Consider the following 19,284-nt stretch of genomic DNA (forward strand, 5'->3'; position numbering starts at 1 on the left):
TCTCACGGCATCCCAGACGTCAACATTTTATAATTCAAAATAGCTGAACAACTAAACCATCTGAGATTTCGGAATAGAGATAAAGGTTAGGATCATAATTTTCAGGAATATTACAGAACAATGAGTGCATATTAGCACTGTTATTTGTTTTTGGCATCTGAGAGAGCTTTTGGACTTGGAAACAGTAGCGTCAGACTTAAGCGAACTGAAACACGTTTTAAAATTAAGTGAAGATGGACATTTTTAATTAGTCCATTTTAATTTTTTACATTGATTTATTACATGGAACATGTGTTTTCTATGCATTTTGTTGAGATGTCTTTTCTTGTGTAGCCTATTGTATACACGTGGTTGATTATTCATGTTACTTATGTATTATACAATTTTTTTTGTGTGTATTCATTGATATGAATCTATTACTAGCTTTTTCCCCAAGTGCATTGAAGTGTATGTATTAAAATGGATCTAAAATATGTAATAAACAATTCTTATTTTGTATTTGGTTCAGTTTGTTTATTATAATAGAAGTTTATGGTAACTGTAGTAACAACATGAAATTAATTTAATACTAATAAATAAAAAAATAATAGAAATTTGGTTCCTGGAGGCACCCACAGTGGTTCCACACAGTGCTTCATATAAGAGTTCCTCAGGAAGCCTGTGTGGTTCCTCAGAGAACCACCCCTTTTTAAAGGGTGCCTAGAGGATCTACAGACGGTTCCGCCGGTGTGGCAAAGTGAAGAACCCCAAAAGGTTCCTCCAGGCACCTTTACTTTTTACAGTGTACATTGTCAGTTGACATTTTAAAAACCTTTATATTTGTACAATCATAACGCTTATCTACATGGCCGTAGCCAGCTATGAGGTCACCGAGGTCTGGACCTCGGTCATTTTTTTATATTCAAAAATAAAATGTCAAGCTCTCTGAATGATTAATTAGCCGTTTAAACCGCGTCATGTGTGTTTGCAATTTATGTCGCTGCGAGAAGGTAGATCAGTGAACGGGGCTTGAGAGCGTGTTGTAAGCATAGACTATAAAAAATGCGGCAGAGCGCTTTATGTCACTTTATTATAATTTGTAAATAAAGCGCAAAAGAAACTACAAGCATGATGCAACAACATTTGATGTCAATTTGTAATTCATGAAATGACCAAAAAGTGCCAATGAACTTTTTTTTTCTTTTACATTTCCGATAATGGAGCGTAATTTGCACTAAGTGCCTGTCTTTTTAGCAAAAAAAAGACACCTTCTACTAAATAGCTACAGTGGCATGGGTCGTTGGGCGTGCGTGAGGTGCTTGAAACTCAGTAGCTTTTGAAGCGTTCGACTCGAGGTCGAATCCGCCTTTTGCCGAACTCGCTCTTCTCCCTTTTCCCAATACACATGAGATGTAAAACGTATAGCCTAACATAAAGGTCTCTAGCGTTATATTTTGCCAACGAACTAATATCGAAACCGTGATATGGTTTTGTGCTTTTATAAAACAGCACAAGAATTTAAGTATCCTATATGGGCATTATGTTTGTGCTGCGTGATTTAAAGAAAAGTGCGCACTTTGCTCACGCGATCAAAGAGTTTATTTCTTGCAAGTGAAGACATTAGGACAAAAGTATTGTAATTTTCCTATAGTGTAATGTAAAGTATACTTTTGAAATATTCATTTTCATTATAGGCTATATGGATTTTAATAGGAATAATTATCTAAATCATTATTATATTATTATTATACTAATTGTTTGGCATACTAAAACACCAGTTATAATGTAATGTAGACTGAAACTCCATATCATAACTAAAAAATATGTTTGAGCCCCCTTTAATGTCCAGGTACAAGTCAATGTTTTTTCTTTGTGCACAGTTCATGGGTTGAAGCCCGTTGAAGCTCTTAATTTTGAGCTCTCAAAGACCACCAGATTGATGCATTTAACCTTAAAATGTTCAAAATTTTCTTACGGGGGAGCATGCCCCCGAACCCCCCTAGAGGGACAGAGGTTTACCCAACATAGTTTTACAAAATCCTATGGGAAAGATCGATCAATTATGAACTTTACTCCAGCATAGTACAACAAAGTTCCTTTTAAGTCAGTAAACTAAAACTCTTAATGCAAAATTAAAATGTCCTTGGACAAACTATACATTTGGCCTACCTAAGGGGGGGCATAAGACATTGATTGTGGCCAGGGGCCTCTGAATTCTTAATCCGGCCCTGCACCTCACCCCGGACCTCACTAATTTTCAAACCCTGGTTACGGCCTTGCTTATCTACACAAGGGGGTTTTCGCAGTGATGCCATAGAAGAAAAATTTTTGGTTCCCCAAAGGAGCTTTCAGTGATCAGTTAAAAAAAAAAAAAAAAAAAAAAAAAAAAGAAAACCTTTTTAAAAAAATGTAAAACTATATTTTGTAGAATGGAAAGATTTCATAATGGAACCACAGATGCTAATAAAGACCATTTATTTTCAAGAGTATCAGCATGCCACATCTACTTTCCTGTGCAAAATATGCAGAAACAGTTATCAAACAGTTTTGTTCTGTTTCACATGGCTTTTCTTTTTGAGTTCATAACCCAGCATCTTTCCCACAAGCTTCTATCAAATATGAGATTAATGCTGAATGAAGAATCAATTATTTTTAAGAGCAAATCCATATAAATGTTATATATTCAATTCATATTATACCTAAACAGATAATGACTAAATAGATTCTGGAGACCACAACAAAAAATGTGTGAAAGTTGCAAATTATGAGGAACTCAGTCAATACAGTTCCTCTTCTGACAGGAAGAACCTGATGGAAAGGCGAGACAGGGCCTCTTAAAGCTTCAATGGCGGTTTCTCACACTTCAGATTATCTGACAACTTTTATGACAAGGCAGGTATTCATCTAGAGTGAAACGTTTTGGGAGATTTTGCAATTACTATTCAGGTTTTGTGTCTGTTGTCAAATTTCAAATTCTGAACTCGCCACTATTTTGTTGTGTTTGCAAGCGCCATGCAACCAAAGCAGAAATGGTGACGGGGAGCTGTGGTGAATGTTTTGATGATTTAAGCAGTACGGCAATGTTTCGAGCATCTTTCCCTTGAGAGAGATAACAGAAAGTGAAATGAACAGCCTCTTAGGCACAACACAAACCTGACCGTGTGACATTTCACACTTTTGCAGCTGTCATTGGGTGTAAAAAGAACAGAGTATGAAAACTTCAGAGTTGCTTAATATACTGAATGTATAATGAGAAATAGTGAGAGCAGAATTTCTACAACTTGAGAGTCTAGGAACATTTTAGGCAACAATTTCACTAATTTTGCTGATATTGCATTAAGTGACATATTTATACATCATTAGCCAGCAAGTGGCTAGCTAGATGAAGCAAGATGTTCAAGCACGCAAATCTCATCACTTTGGCAAAATAGTTTTAATATAAAGTTTTATGCTAGCCTTGTTTTGGTTTAGATTTACTCTTTTTTGTTGCAGTCAGTCTTATTCTTTCAGACTCAATATTGCCCTCCATTTATAAATATAAGATGGCATATCCCGTAGGCTAAAGATTGTTGTTTTCATATTCTCCCTAATACTCTGAATGTTTTTTTAGTGTATGTATCGAGTATATATATATGGCTCTGAAGAAGATCACTGTGGGTGCGGATTTATGTATTTGTGGCTAAAAGTTGTCAGTTTATTACAATTAAAAATGACTACTGTATGACTCAATTACGTCACAGTAGGCCTAAATATTTACCTTATATATACTTCAATTACTGTGTATTTGTAGTATAAAGTTTAATGCCAAAAGGAGCACTAATCCCCATAGTATTGACAATAGCATGATGGTGTTTTTTTTTTTGCAAACCAATCCAAACATTTTTATGATTTCTTGAAATATTATCCATTCAAAAGTTCTCAAGCCATCTGGTTATCTCCAGTCAGCTGGATGATATTTCATCCTTATCAAACGCAAACAAAACAGGAAATAATCTATACACCAGAAGCATGAATAAATATTTTTGAAAAGAAATTAGAGAGCTCCGATATAGACCTACTTGTGCATCATTTTATGAGTTCAGTCTCACCCACAAGCATGCAGATGACAAATTAAATGCAACACTCTGATTGTTCCTCCTCCTTTATTCATATCTCACTGGAAGCATACTGTTCGGGAAGCGAGATCAAAATGGCTCCACTTAATCTATGCCTCTGAAAATATTTCCGAGAAACCTTTGCCGAAGCTTTCAGCATGACTCAGTTATTTCACCGCAGTCCATTTATACCATCAAAGTTGATCCTCTCAAAGCACGGTTGGAAAGAAAAAGTCAGCGTGCAGATTTGTGGCAGGAATACTGCCTGTAAGGTGCTCGCACGTGTGTAGCTCTGCATCAAGACCAAAAAGGACTTTATGTACCATTTTTGGTTGTTGTTCAAGCTAAGTAAAGAAAGCAACATAGCATTTTCATCCCACTGAAACTGCTCACATGCAGAGTTATTGGCAAATTCAACGTCTGTCTTTTCGGAGTACAATATGTAATTGCTGCTAACCCCCTCATCATTGATCTGTGAGAATGTTGATGAAAAATGTCTAGACTCCCCTTTGTAAACCTTATGATTTCAGATTATTATAGTTAACCCAGCCACGAAAATTCAATAAAAAAGAGGAATAGCAGCATGTACTCTGTACTGAAATTGGTGCCTTCAACTTTAATGACTCATCAAATATTGTCTAAACAAAATGGCTTCTTCTTCGCAGACTCTCAGTAAATCTGTGAGAAATAGTCTTCTGTGCACCAACAGAGCCATTTATTTTCATTACCTTAATCACCGAATCAATAGAGTGCCAAATGGCCCACATTCATCTCAGCAGAAAATAATATATATGGTCTTACATGCAAATACAGAGCATTGCACAAGGCACAACCAGATTAACAGCACAGAATGGGAAATGATTTGAAATAGGTGTACAAGGAGGCAGGGGCTAAACAAACATTTTGTTTCTTTGTTGACAGAACTGTGGAGAGGCATCACTCTTTTCAAATGGTTTCCTGTTCGTATATTAATAACAGTACCGAGCTTATAGGCTAAAAAGGAGACAGGCTAGTGCCTAAAATAATCATGAAAATGTTATTACTGGAGGATATGGTCTAATCCCCAGATGAAAATGAACTGAATTAAGGGTGTTCCAAAATAAAGGGACACCTTATTTAGAGTAAAGAGAATGGATCTTAAAAGTGAACTGTGGATTTTTGTTTGGGTAAAAATGAACACAAAAATTATTGAATTATTCTATTATTGAACAAGTAAATTAAAATGTGTTCCTTCTCAATTCGGTAATATACAATAATGATTTATTGGCAGGAAACCTTAGGTTATGTCATTCATCCTTGTGTGTTACGTCATGTATGTAACTATTCTCAAATAAAAGTTTAAATTTTAGCTTAATATCATATACATAAAAGTAAAACCAAACCTTTGTTTTTTGTTCTTGATCAAGAGATTTAAGGGGTCTTTTATGCTTTATCACTTTTTCAACTTTAGTTAGTGTGTAATGTTGCTGTTTGAGCATAAAAAAGATCTGCAAGGTTACAAAGCTCAAAGTTCACTCCAAACGGAGATATTTTATTTAACAGAATTCACTTTCCAAGAACTACAACAAACCACTAGTTTGTACAACAACGTGTTTTTTCCGGGCTTTGTGAAGTCACAATGTCACTAATTTAAATAATCCCCGCCCACGAAATAAGCAAAAAAGGGGCGAGGCCTGGATGAGCAGCTGCTAAGTCAGAGATGCTGTTTTTTCCACCCCTTTACCAAAACTCATTTGTTTGACCTTCCAAAGGCTGACAAACTTTGATTAAAATTTATTTTAAACACTGTTCCTAAACTGTTCCTGTTTATCTGTGTGCAGCACATTTTGAGAATAGAGAACAGCTTCTAGAACCTAAGAGAGTACAACGCAGGCTACGCACAAAAGCTTCTCCTGAAATGGAGCAGTTCCCAATGTCGGGACAATCTGTTGTTTGTGGATCACAACTTGTAAGTATGTCTCATTATTTGTAGTTGCGTTTTCTGTCAGGGTTCTGCCCTGGCAGCATTGTCTCTTGTATCTTTGTTTAATTTTTCCATGTTTGTTTTGTGCTTGAGCACATGGCTTTGTCTTTGTTTATGTTGGCCATGTTCTCCCCTTGTCTTGCCTCCTAGTTTCCCCTTACCACGCCCATACCTAGCTTTCTCCTTTTGTGGACTTGTTTTACTTTAGTTATTTACTTTAGTGTTTTGTTAGTTTTCTTCTCTTATATGTAAAGGTTTAGTTTTTCAGTTACTTAACTACAGTGTTTGCCCTTCCTTGTACTTATCTAATGTTTTAGTGGTTTTGTTCTTGTCTTGTTTCTCCCCTGTTGTGTTGTGCGTCTGTGTGTGTTTGAGTCCTGGACTGACTGCTGGTTACTGGGCTGCTCAATCCTGTGCCTGAGTCTCCTGTCTAGACCTCTGTGGACAGTCTCTGGACTGCAACTGTTACATCCTATTGTTAATAAATCACCATCCGCCGCTCATCTCTGCGCTTGGGTCCTGTTTTTTCCAGTGGTTCCTGACAGTTTTCTATTAACAGTTATAAGTTTTTATGTTGTTGCTACGATGTAAACAAAGGGCAAAGCTTTGCCTCCACTTGCCTGCTATAGCCAACATTTGTTTTGATATAGTGTTTACTGTAGCTTTGGTAAGCCCCTTAGGAAAATGAATCAAGTAGCTAGTGACGACTCTTTCCCGAAACCAAACTGTCGTATAGTGGTCGTTCAACCACATATTCGCACATCCAAATCTCGCGAGAATTAGTACGTCACCCAGGTAATTCTCGCCTACTCTTTTATGGATACTAAGGATTCGGACATACTTATTCGCTCGCCTACTGCTTTTTCCCTACTATATAGTAGGGAAGTATGCGGTTTCGGACGCAGCCACAGACTTGTTGAACTATGCTGATAATGACGGAACTTGCAACTAACGGTGCTTTCGGGAAATGCACCCCTGGACGATCCTCTTTTTTGTTAACATTCTGTCTGAAGTTTGAATCAGGCTTTAATTGATTTGAAATTGATGCCCTCGTTAATATTTACATCTGAGTAGAGCTCACTGGTAAGGGGCTTGACATTTCCCGAACATGTATTAAGAGGTGCCAATCACAACACACTGGGCCAGCTAACCAATCACAGCACATTTCGTATTTCGAAAGGAGGGGCTTCATTGAAACCGGAACTAAACAAAAAAAATTCTCTTCTTGCAGGACAGAGGTGTCTTTGCCTGCCACCGAGGTAAATAGGATGCTGCTGATGCAGGGGGCACCTTGTGAACTGAATCGCATAGCTGAGTCAAATTTTCCGAATGAGCCAGCGAGATGAGCTGGGAAGCGCTAGCCAGGCTTCAAGACTCAGCGCGAGCGGCACCAGAGAGACAACCAACACAGGAGGGGGCAGAGGGGAGGAGCACTGGGGCCCAACCCGGGAAGTGTAATGTCCCGAAGTAGAGGCAGTGAGTATGGTGTGACACTTACCTGGCTCCAAGGATCCCGCCAGGAGGTGGCTAGAGATGAAACCTGATTTCTTGGCTTGTGGTGAAAGGGGTGTCGAGGCTGGGAGTGAGGAAGCGTAGCATCGCTCACTGCTAGACCACACCCAGTATGACCCAAAAACTGGGGAAGCTGCTCTTTTATTGAAAATTTGGGCCATGGGCGGAATAGAAATAAACCTCTGGGGGAAGGAGTGGTGCGATCAACACCTCCTGGTTCAGACCAGCTCCTCCATCTCTGGGTCGTCTCAGGGCCACAGGGGGATGCCCTCGAGCAGATTGGGGGCCACCCTTGGCGAACACAGATGACACAGATGTGTCTGACTGTGCGTTCACACCAAACGCAAATAGCACGTCAAATTCGCATCTACCGCGTCTAGTTGGACGCTTGAACATTCGTGCGTCCAAAGCGAAATTCGCTTGTCTGTTTGCAAGATGGCTGATGTTGATCGAGCATTCATAGAGAGAGTTACTGCATCGGAGCGAGGATCACCCTTCAGGACACCAACTACAGGCGCTCTATCCCAGCTGCAGAGAGCCTGTCCATCTGTCTTCGCTTAGAAAATGTATATGAAATTTTAAATACAGTATATTAAATGTTGAAAAACTATCCATGTTTTTCAAACTGTGGTACGGATACCACTGTTGGTGCTCTTTCTAGTGATACTCACTAGTATATACTCACTTTCTAGTGATACTCAGTTAACTGCTATATTGAATATTATATTCTGCTATATTGCTTGCTATACTCAATTTTGCATGAGTGACTCCAGGCGGGAGTTTATCCCGTCACTTCACCACGTGACAGTAGCAAGCAGGCTCCTGATTGGTTAACGCGGTGCGAACAGACGCCGAAGTTCCGATTTTTCAACTCAGACGCGAATTTGCGTCAAACACGTGAATGCACAAAAAGCACCAAATAAAATAAAATGATGGTCTCCGTCTGCTTTTGGACTGCCAAGAACTGCTGTGAAAAGTCCTCGACGTCAAAAAGGGCATTGAGAAAGTGAGAAGGGGCTGAACCTTGGCATCCCACTTCTCTGCAAGGTTCAGCCAGAGATGGCATTCATGGACCAACCCCGGCTCAGAACTACCCTCGTGCATTTCTTTAAATGTGCTTTGGCCTGATGTACTTGCAGGATGGCCATCGCATGCAGGGCGGAGGTGGCTTCTCCACCGGCACTGTAAGCCTTAGCAGCCAGGGCTGACGTCAGCTTACAGGCCTTGGACGGGAGCCACGGAAGGTTGTGACACAGGTGCACTACGGGAAAGCGTAGTCGTCAACTCTGAATCTGACTCAGCGTGAGCGACCACCCCAGAGCAGGGAAGCTCAGCCTCATCTTCATCCCCAGAGGGCAATAGCCCACTCTCTGATGTAGCTATCGACATCTGGTCCCCGGCCGGAGTCCTGAATGACACGCAAGAGAGATCTTCCAGCAAGAAAGTGGATGCGTTCCGCCATCTTATATACTCATATGTACGGGGGAGTGGCTTGGCATGCAAATTCCACTTGACAATTTCATTGGCCATTTTTCTAAAACTCAGGAGTGGGCTCACAAGTGAGACCTCATTTGTCAGTCGAAATAACGTTGAACGTGACTGACAAAAAGGGAACTGTACAAAACATGTGAAAGACATTATTACTGTTTAGAAAAAAAAACTACTAATAACAATTTATGCATAGCCTATAGCATTGACATATTCCCTTTAAGAAAATATTACTACATTTCAGTTGCTGCAGTCCTGGAGCTACAGACTTCTGCAAAGGCAAAGCATATGCTCTCCTCAGAAGTGCATCTTAGCCCATCTGCAGGCATGAGGGAACATCTTTATTCAGTGTGTGCTCTATCTGTAACCATAGCTGCAGGGCAAAAAATAAAATAAAAAATTGGCTACCAAACGTACCCCAACAAATGCTCAGCAAGGACTGGCTTCATCAGAAAGTTGCACATAAACGCTGTACAAAATTATATATATATATATATATATATATATAGAGAGAGAGAGAGAGAGAGAGAGAGAGAGAGAGAGAGAGAGAGAGAGAGAGAGAGAGAGAGAGAGAGAGAGAGAGAGAGAGAGAGAGAGAGAGAGAGAGAGAGAGAGAGAGAGAGAGAGAGAGAGAGAGAGAGAGGTAGAAGGAAGAGAGTAATTTCTTTAACATAAAACTTAATAAACCCCTGTAATTTAGTCACTATATAAACAGATTATGTGAACTCCATATATTACTATGTTCCAGACAGTTTGGTACCAAGTTAATTCCCCTGTCACTCACCACATCAGGATTACTGAGCACCTCCCCCTGGCAGACTAGTCAACGTTTCTCCATCAAGTCAGTTTCACAGTCCAAAACCAAAAGAACAAATCGTATGTAAGTTCTCCGGCAGTCATTTTCTTAAAGGGAATATATCAATGGCGTTATGCATAAGTGACTTGAAGTCAAAACACTAGTAGTTTTTGTCTAGCATTACCTTTTCATACGTCTAAAGGAAGTCAAATGTTTATAATGTTGGAGATCATACAGTTTATACAGTTTAAATGCTCCTGTCATTAAAACAAAATACAAATAGACATTCTAAAATTCATGCACTTTTAAGTTGATAATATAATTTGTAGGCTAATACACTTTTGTATTAAAGGAGAAAAAATGCTAAATAGAAGCATTTTGACTACTGGTCTTTTTTTGGACCCCATTGCATGTAAACATGTGTAACACAAACAGTTGCATCTATATTAAAGAAAAGCAAACCATATATGGTCAGCATCGAAGAGGGAGACGGACCGTGGCACCAGTGAGCCTGATGGATTTCTGAAAAATATCACTAAAGTGGCCTCCAAATTACAACAAATGTCCTTCCAATTGCTCGTAATCTGGAGGTCAGGCTCCGGTGGCTGTGGTAATTGGGTACATGCGATTTAGGGCAGAGTGAGTCTAAGCAATTCAGAACCCCAATTCATCCGCTTATATTCATGTTGGTCTACCAGGACAGTACCAGAAAACCTCAGCATTCAAACGCAATTTACCTGGATTGAAATTAGATTATGCAAGATAAAAAACATAGGTTTGAAATAGAAGACCTACCAATTTTGTGACCATTTATTTCTCATTTCTAGTTTAATCGCTGACAGCAGAAATAAGTGTCAAAGAGTTGGTTTACTCACAACGCATTTTTTAGTTGTGCTCCATCTGAATTGCTTTTGACTTTTGCACCATTCATTTTGTCAACATACTGCCAAAAAAAAAACTTCTAAAAAAACGTTCAATAGACAAAAACTACAAAAATTACGTGATCTACCTTAGAGTGCATGCCACTGTAAAGACTGTCTATCCTGCACAGTCTTGTTCTCATCTACGTTAAATTCAATTTGGTGTCTAACCTGACTAAGGTCTGTAATCCAGACATACTTGTACATTTGTCATTATTATGTGACATTATCATGTTATCCTCACCCGTGGCCTTATGGGATAGTACAGTGTCATTGGATGCACAATTTAGTATCTCACCTGAAGTAGTAGGTTATCCTGTTACTTTTTGCCTATTGTTTTATGAATGCTGTAAATTCAAACATACTACTATTTATAGGCTATAGCAGGGAAGTATGCATATTTGGATGCATATATGCCTGTGAAAAGGCACCTGCAACCACACGCAGCCTCTGAGTTGACTGATGTACAGCTGCTTTATCATACACCTGTCAACATGTTTCACAATATAATATGAGGTCTATATTTCACACACCCACACTTCTTCCTGTCATTTTTCAAAAGAATTGCCTTCTTTGTGATATTATAGTTCATTGTGGAAGTCAGATGAAAAATGTGGTGCAGTAGGTGGCAGGAAGTTCTCTGACACTTGGGGATGATAGATTTTTGAGCGGGGGGTTAAAAATCTGTTTTAGCAGTCACACTTTCCGCTCTTTCCCTTTGTCTTCTCTCGACGGAACCTGATGTTATAACCAGTGGTTATGCATATTGCACAAAAATGCAGCTGAAAGGTATTGAGCAATGGGCTGTTATGTTTCTTCATCACTGTCCCTGTAGGGCCTCCTAGTGAGCTGTGACGCTGAGTCATTTTGATTTGATAATAACAGCCATAGATTCTTTACGAAGTGGGCGTCTTAATTTTGAGTCACACATTTGTGCTTTTGAATGCTTTTGTTTTATCGTTCTTTAAGAAGGGTGGCCTTTTCCTGCCATCTTTCAAGTCAGTGCTTATGAATAGGATTGAAAGGCACAGAAGGCAGCTTCCTGAAACAAAAGATCCCCGTGTGACACTAATTTATGCCCTCATTAGAACATTCATGCAAGTTCATCTAAGCCAATCTAATCAAACCCTACTAGGATTTATATAATGGCAATGTTTGTGTTATTATTCTGTGGAAAATGTGAAATAATGTAAACTCCAGGGAGATTTGAATAGGATATCATGGTGTCTCTCCTTCTCTTTTTCTCAGTCCCTGAACATATTTGCCAACAGACCATAAGGCTCTCCTGGGGAAACAAAGGTAAAACTCCTGGGACCTTGTGTTTCTGATGTTGCCACACACCATCCCTGTGGGTATTTTCTAAGAACAGATGTTTCTGTGTTAGTGCATCAGCTAAAGGCAGTTTGAGCAACCAAAGGACCTTAAAGCTGACCGTAAACAAAGTTCCTTTCAGGCAAGTCATTTCACTCAGCGGCCATCTTTGAAACACCTCCCAGGGCGCTATTTCAGACATGCAAGTGTCGCTATATCTCTTTAAATGGGAAAACATCAAATTATCCAAAGCTGTTCTCCAAGCTTGTGATTAAATTTCATATACTCACCAGTGAAATCTGACAACAACTGTCCAATAAACTTTGTTTCTAAACACTCAAAACAGAATTTTTCAGGCTGAACCAGCCAATGTACATGTGGAGTCCTATGCAACACTGAGACTGTGTCCGAAATCATTACCTTTAAATTGGGCACTATTTGAGGGGACAGCCATTTGTAGTGGTGTCCGATACCATAGTGTACGTTAACGAGTGCACTCATTCAATTCCATGATGCACTGCAATAACGAGTGTACAACCGATGTATATTCAACAGCTAGAGAACAGCCATAATACACTGTAACGGTCACACCGAATGAATTCCCGCATCTGACCAGAAGATGGCGACAGCAGCTGAATCTTCCATCCATCCATTTTCCAAACCGCTGGTCCAATGTGGATACATAATATCATACAGATATAAATTCCTTTTTAATTGATTATTAAAGGATGTTTTATTAACAAAGTTCAGGAGGACCACGTTCAAATGATCTACTCAATCAATACGATTGTAGGCTTATACTGTATGTATAGCCGACTCACCTTCGTTCCTCGACAGTCTTTTCTACATCACTCCGCCACCCTGACGACTCACTATCAGCTAGTTACTATCCCAGCCAGGGATATGGGGGAGTACTCTGGGTTCTGGCCACATTCCAAGTTTGGAGCCCTCCCCCAGAACAGCACGCCATACACATACTCTTTTACTCTATCTAATTATTTGTAAGTGTGAACTCATGAAATTGTTGAATTAAGGTTTATACATGCAAGTTTTTATGACAGAGCTCAAGATCAATCTTTTCATTACTACTGGGGCTTCCAGTTTGCTAAGTTTCAAAATGATTATTAAACAGCAAGTACAAACTACCCAGCAGTGGGCAGCCATTTGCAGCAGCGCCTGGTGGAATGATTGGGGGTTAGGTGCCTTGCCCAAGGGCACCTCATTCGTTTCCTGCCGGTATTGAGAATAGAACTCGCGACCTTCAGGTTACAAGTCCGAGAGCTTCTAATGGCAGCTGCAATCATGTAATGACTTTACCAATTACAGTAATGTTTTTTTCTAAGGCACATTCATAAAAGCTACTTAAATGTCCTAATTGAACTATAGGGCCTAATCTGTGAAACCAGGCCTTAGATTTTATAAATGTGCCCTGGTGTGCATCTTGAGACAAAACAATGGCAGTGACATATTTTAAAGGTCCCATGACATGAAACTTTATGAGGTTTATTAACATTAATATGAGTTCCCCTAGCCTGCCTATGGTCCCCCAGTGGCTAGACATTTTGATAGGTGTAAACCAAGCCCTGGGTATTTTTGAGAAAATGAAAGCTCAGATGGGCGAATCTGGAATCTCCCCCTTATGTCGTCATAAGGGGAAAGGTTACCTCCCCTTTCTCTTCTTTCCCCGCAAACAAAGAGAATTTGGCCCGCCCATGAGAAAATGAGCTACGTGAGCGTGATATTGTTTTTTCCTCGAGAGACATCATGGCTTGCAAACGAGCGAAGCATGGCAGTTGCTCAGTGTTTGGATGTACAAATGAACACAAAAGTATTTTTTTTAGTTCCTTCATCCGAGCCTCTGAAGAACCAGTGGGTTATGTGGATTTCTGATGTGTAATTGTTCAAGTTCAGACAGATAATCTTTCTCTCAAAATCGTTCAATACTGTTTATGCATCAGTAAATCAAGCCAGTGACTAAAATATCAACTTCACATCGTTTCTCTTGGTAGGATAAAAATAATCTTATTTAAACTGTGATTAAAATATATACAGAAAGCAATCAAAGAACAATCCCTTTCCAATCGCCCAAGCTGTCAATCACACAGCGCGAGTTTATCTGGACACTTGCCAAAACTTGTTATGAAATCAATGACGCCGTTACGCTGCACAACAAAGCTCTTACTGTACTTACCTCATGTTTGCATTGGTGAAATCATTAGTGAGAGTGCAGAAACTGCATTGCAATGATAAGATCTTCATTCACGCGATCAACAGACTGTCATCTGCTCAGTGCTCATCACTGCAACCTTTTATGTGATGGGAATAGATCTAAATACTTAAAAAACTTCTCACGATTCGTTAATCTGTAATTCGTTAATAGCTGTAATAGTAAAAACGTATAATAGCTGTAATAGTAAAAGTATTCGAGAGAGTTCCACATGTAATGCTAGCTATTTAATATGCAAGCATGTCAGCCAATCACAGCAGTGGGCGTTTACACTGAAGTCTCACAGCAGACACGCCCCTTCAAACAGAGTGTTCAAATCAGAGGCTAAAATCAGGCTAGGAAAATGCCTTTTATTTCTAAAATACTAAAAAAATTGATCTTAAAAACATACTAACATTATAAAGTTACCCCAGGAAACATTATAAAATAATTAAATAATCCATGTCATGGGACCTTTAAGATATGCCAGTGCAAGTTACTTTCAGTTAAAACAGCTCAAACATGCATTTTAGTCTGGGACTAGGCTTAAGCCTTGTCTGTGAAACCGGAGGTTAAAGTATCTGATTTTAACAGTATTTAAATATTTGACTAGTACTGAATGTATACGGCTCAACACCTAAGAGACAGTAAAAACAAGAAACAGTTGACTTGTGCGGAGAGCAAATGTTTTTTTCTAAAATCAAAATAAAATGAAACACCTCAATATTGCAATAAATCAAGGTCGACACAACAGCCTGCTAATGCCCTTGCATTGAAGTAAAAAAAAAAAAAACTTAAATACATTAAAGTAGCCGTCGAGTTTGAGCAAAACACAAAGGAGTACCTTCAGTGTCCTGTAGATGGCAATATCACTTCTTTTGTAGCAGAAATAAACTGCAGCAGAAAAAGTTAGGTCAGGTGCCATGCAATATGTTACAAGTAATTGCATTACTCATCACAAATGTATTGGAGTAAATGTTACCGGCCTCATACCTAGGGGATATCTGGGCTGGCAGCAAAGGACACACAGGCAGTGAAGCACTGTGTACCTATGAAAACACTGAAACAATAAAAGAGACAGACAAAATCAGTGTCATTCCCTTGGCACGTCAGTTTACTTCTGAGATCATAAAACTTTTAAGTAACTGTAAGCATTTCTTGAGTTACATACAAAAATAAAATAATCTGCACATTACCTGACATCACATTGATGAATCATATGTACACAAAAGGTATATGAATACATACACACCTGTATTCCATAGCCTGTTTCACATAAAGGCAATATATGAGTTACATATGGGTGCTCGAGCCCCTGCCCTATTTTAAAATTAATCAAAAGTCATGTCAAAAGCCATTTCGTTTTAAAATGAAAATGCACTAGTGTAAACGTAAGTATCCCACAGTCTGCTCGGGAACCGATGCACTCGAGCCAAATATGGTTCTTTCAGTGAGTATATGGCTCGACGGCAGGAAAAATAAATAAACCAAACAATTTTTAAACTTTTTTTTTATTTTTTATATATAATAAAAGGTTTTGTGTCGATTCAATTAAAAATCCACATATCACATGTTTTAAAATATTACATAATTCATTGAAGCCTGTTTGTCATGTATAATACACCGACTAATCGTCATCTGGCACAACAAGTTCAAATTTCATTGGACAATGTGAAGTGGAGCGGTAATTTTCCGGTCATTTATCATTTGATCATTTGAAAATTACATGGACAGACGAATTTACATTTATGAAGCGATATGAATCTGCGTCGTTGTAGCCTACTAATGGATGTTAATTGACTACAAAGCACTGCACAAAACCAGCACCAAAAGTAGCAGTAAGTAGCCTATAGTCACTTATTTAATCTATATTGATACATCGTTTACCAGTTGATGAAACTATCATAGTTTGTTAAATGAAGCCCTGGGCCTACAGGCCTATTATGTGAAGTGTAGGCTGACAACAACACGCGAAATGGGGATTTTATTATTTTAACATTTTTGATAATTTTGCAGCAATAGTATAATAGTACAGTACTACTGGTCAAAAATTTGCCCACACATTCATTTTTTTTTTTTTTTTTTTTTAAAGAAGTCCCTTATGCGCATCAAGCATGCATTTATTATTGTTTTTAAACAATTATTGTTTTTCTATTTTAATATACTTTTTAATATCATTTATATATTTTATGCAAAGCATATATATATATATATATATATATATATATATATATATATATATATATATATATATATATATATATATATGCCTCTTTTTTTCATTTGAGCCCCTGCCCCTGAGGAACTCTCTGTAAATCCCTGCTTTACACCACTGCACTACATGGAGATCGTAAAGCACTTTCAGTTACACTTTATTTTAAGGTGTCATTGTTACAGTGTAATTATATATTTAGGTACTGAGTAATAATAATTAACAACATGTACTTACTATAGGGTTAGGGTAGGATTAGGATTTGGTTGAGGGTTAATAGCATGTAATTATGTGTAATTTACTCTTATTACTATGGTAAGTACATGTAACCTATGTAACAAGGACACTGTAAAATAAAGTGTTAACATGCTTTCTTGTGTTTCATATTTAGATTCATATTTCAGAGTAGGATTTTACCAGCTAGAGATTTTAACTTTTATTTAGCCAAGGTATGTGTCTATAAACCCATGTTCTGATTGAAAACGTTGTCTTAAGGGAGAAAGAAAGGTCTGGTGACCGGGATGCCATATTGAACCCCTGGAGAAATTTGCAGGTGACTGCTTCTCTCCCGTGAGCCAGTCACGAGTCGTTTCCCAACAAGTGCCTTACTCTTCAGGCATAGTTGGGAACTGCAGGAGTTACTGCAGGCAAATCACCCCCGTTACTCCAATCGACAGGAGATGAAGAAAGACAGGATGCGTCTCATAAGCAGGGGGAACATGGTGTGATTTGTCAGGCACAATGCAGCATTGTAACGGAGCCTTGCACTACAGCACTTATGTAAACCTCCTTCACATCCACAGCTTGTTTACGTAACAGTGCGCGAGAGAACGCACCTTCAGACTCAGACTCTGATCTCTCATGCGCTCAGACTGCTTGTCTCCTTTCAGCCACAAAAAAAATCCTTCTGAACACAGCTGACCATTCAATACTGTTACAAACACGTCCAGCCTTTGACACATTCTTGCACAAAACCAGCCTCTTCACCATTTCCACTCTGCTTTTGTCCTTCACAGCCGCTTGCATGTGACTCCGTCAGACCTGGACGGCGTGTGCAATCCCTTTGTCATGAGTTCCATTAGTACACAGTTGCCATGACAACTGGCTCTTATGAAAGCTCTCCACAGTTTCCAAGGATGGATGTTCTATTGGCTCTTTTGAGATTTAAACGAAGCTTTTTGGCGCAGACTGACTCGCACGTCAGTGCTGCCCTAGATTAGTTTAAGCAGCAGAACGCTTTGTGATTCACACCTGTTAGCTGTTTTAAATCTGTTTGAGCCATTTCAGTAGTACAAGGTCAGGAGAGTTTTTAATGCTAACTGAGGTACAAATTAACAGGAGTTCATGGAACAGATTAGGTACTAGTTAAGGCGTTTGTGGTATATGTTGATTACCACAAAAATACTTCTGACTTGGTCTTCGTTTTCTTTTTAAAAAGTTTTTAGTTGTTTCTGTTTTTTACACATTATGTTGGCAATGAAAAGAAGTTTAACTTTACACACTAAAATCATGCAACATGCATATTGTTTACTTCTTGTAGCAATACTTTTGAAACAGTGAATATTTAACCATTTACAGATTGGCCCCAATCGTTTCCATTGTAAGTAGGCCTGCCTCTGTAACCCAGATTTTTGCTTTTTGAGGGTCAAGTTGAAATACATTTTTGTGGTAATCAACATTTTGTCACAAGTGCCACAATCCTGTATTTCTGACTTTCTTCTGCAGAACACAAAAGAAGATATTTTGAGAAATGTCCATATGGTAACCAAATGGACGTTAAATGTTAAATGTTAAACGTTAAATGTCCAAAGTCAATGGTAACCAAAATGGTTCCAACATTTTTTAAGATAGGCTAATCTTTTAGCTTCCACAGAAGAAAGAAAGTCATACAGGTTTGAAACGACATGAGGGAGAGTAACTGATGACAGATTAAATTTTTTTGGTGAACTTTAACTTCTATATTCTCTAACGCAACAGTTGCACAAATAAACAGGGTTATTTTGATGTCCATGAAAAGCTCACTGAGATTAAATTGTTTCAGAGTAATTGTGCCAGAACACAATCCTTCCAGCGTTGAAACCTATTCATGTTTTTTTAATAGGTTTAGCTGAAATAAGCAATTGAAATATTTGTGGCAGAGAGCTGGCGGTTAATAGGTGATTTGCTTCACTGCTTTGTTTGTGAACGTTTGTTTCTATCCAGCACTCTTTATTGATGCCAGCTGCATAAGGCCGGCTTGTTCATCCCAACTTTAATTTTTTATACATTCCTATGGCTCCTTTTATTACTCTGTGATGAAGACCAGCACTTTAGACTCCCATAATGCACTTAAGATCTTGCATTTTTGTTTCCATCTATAGGCTACTGAATTGGGCCTTGAAAATGTAATCTCATTTACAAACCAATGGATGAATGGATCAACCAATGGATAAAACATCTGATTTCAGGTCTGGTGCTTCTATCTGCATTTAGTGTGTGCAGGTGGTTTCTGTGTTAGTTTTATTAAGCATTTTTTCACATCCCTCCTTTTATAGTCTGCCATTGACAGTTTTAAAAAAGATGATTCATGGACGTATCAAGTTGTTGCTCTTGGAGTTTATAAATCACTTTTTAAGATGCACTACGGACGACACTCTCAATGACGATGGTTGATGTTGTATGGATGAAGAGGTGCAGGGGTGGAGGCAGGGTTCATGTGGGAAGTGGACTTTAAAAAGGGTGAACATTGCAATGCTCTGTTGAGCACAGCTGCGGCACGTCGAGCGGCAGCAAGGAGGAAAGGGGCCGATTTTTCTGCAAATGT

The sequence above is a fragment of the Scardinius erythrophthalmus genome (genome assembly GCF_964197995.2).
Source record: "Scardinius erythrophthalmus genome assembly, chromosome: 17".
Taxonomy (NCBI): domain Eukaryota; kingdom Metazoa; phylum Chordata; class Actinopteri; order Cypriniformes; family Leuciscidae; genus Scardinius; species Scardinius erythrophthalmus.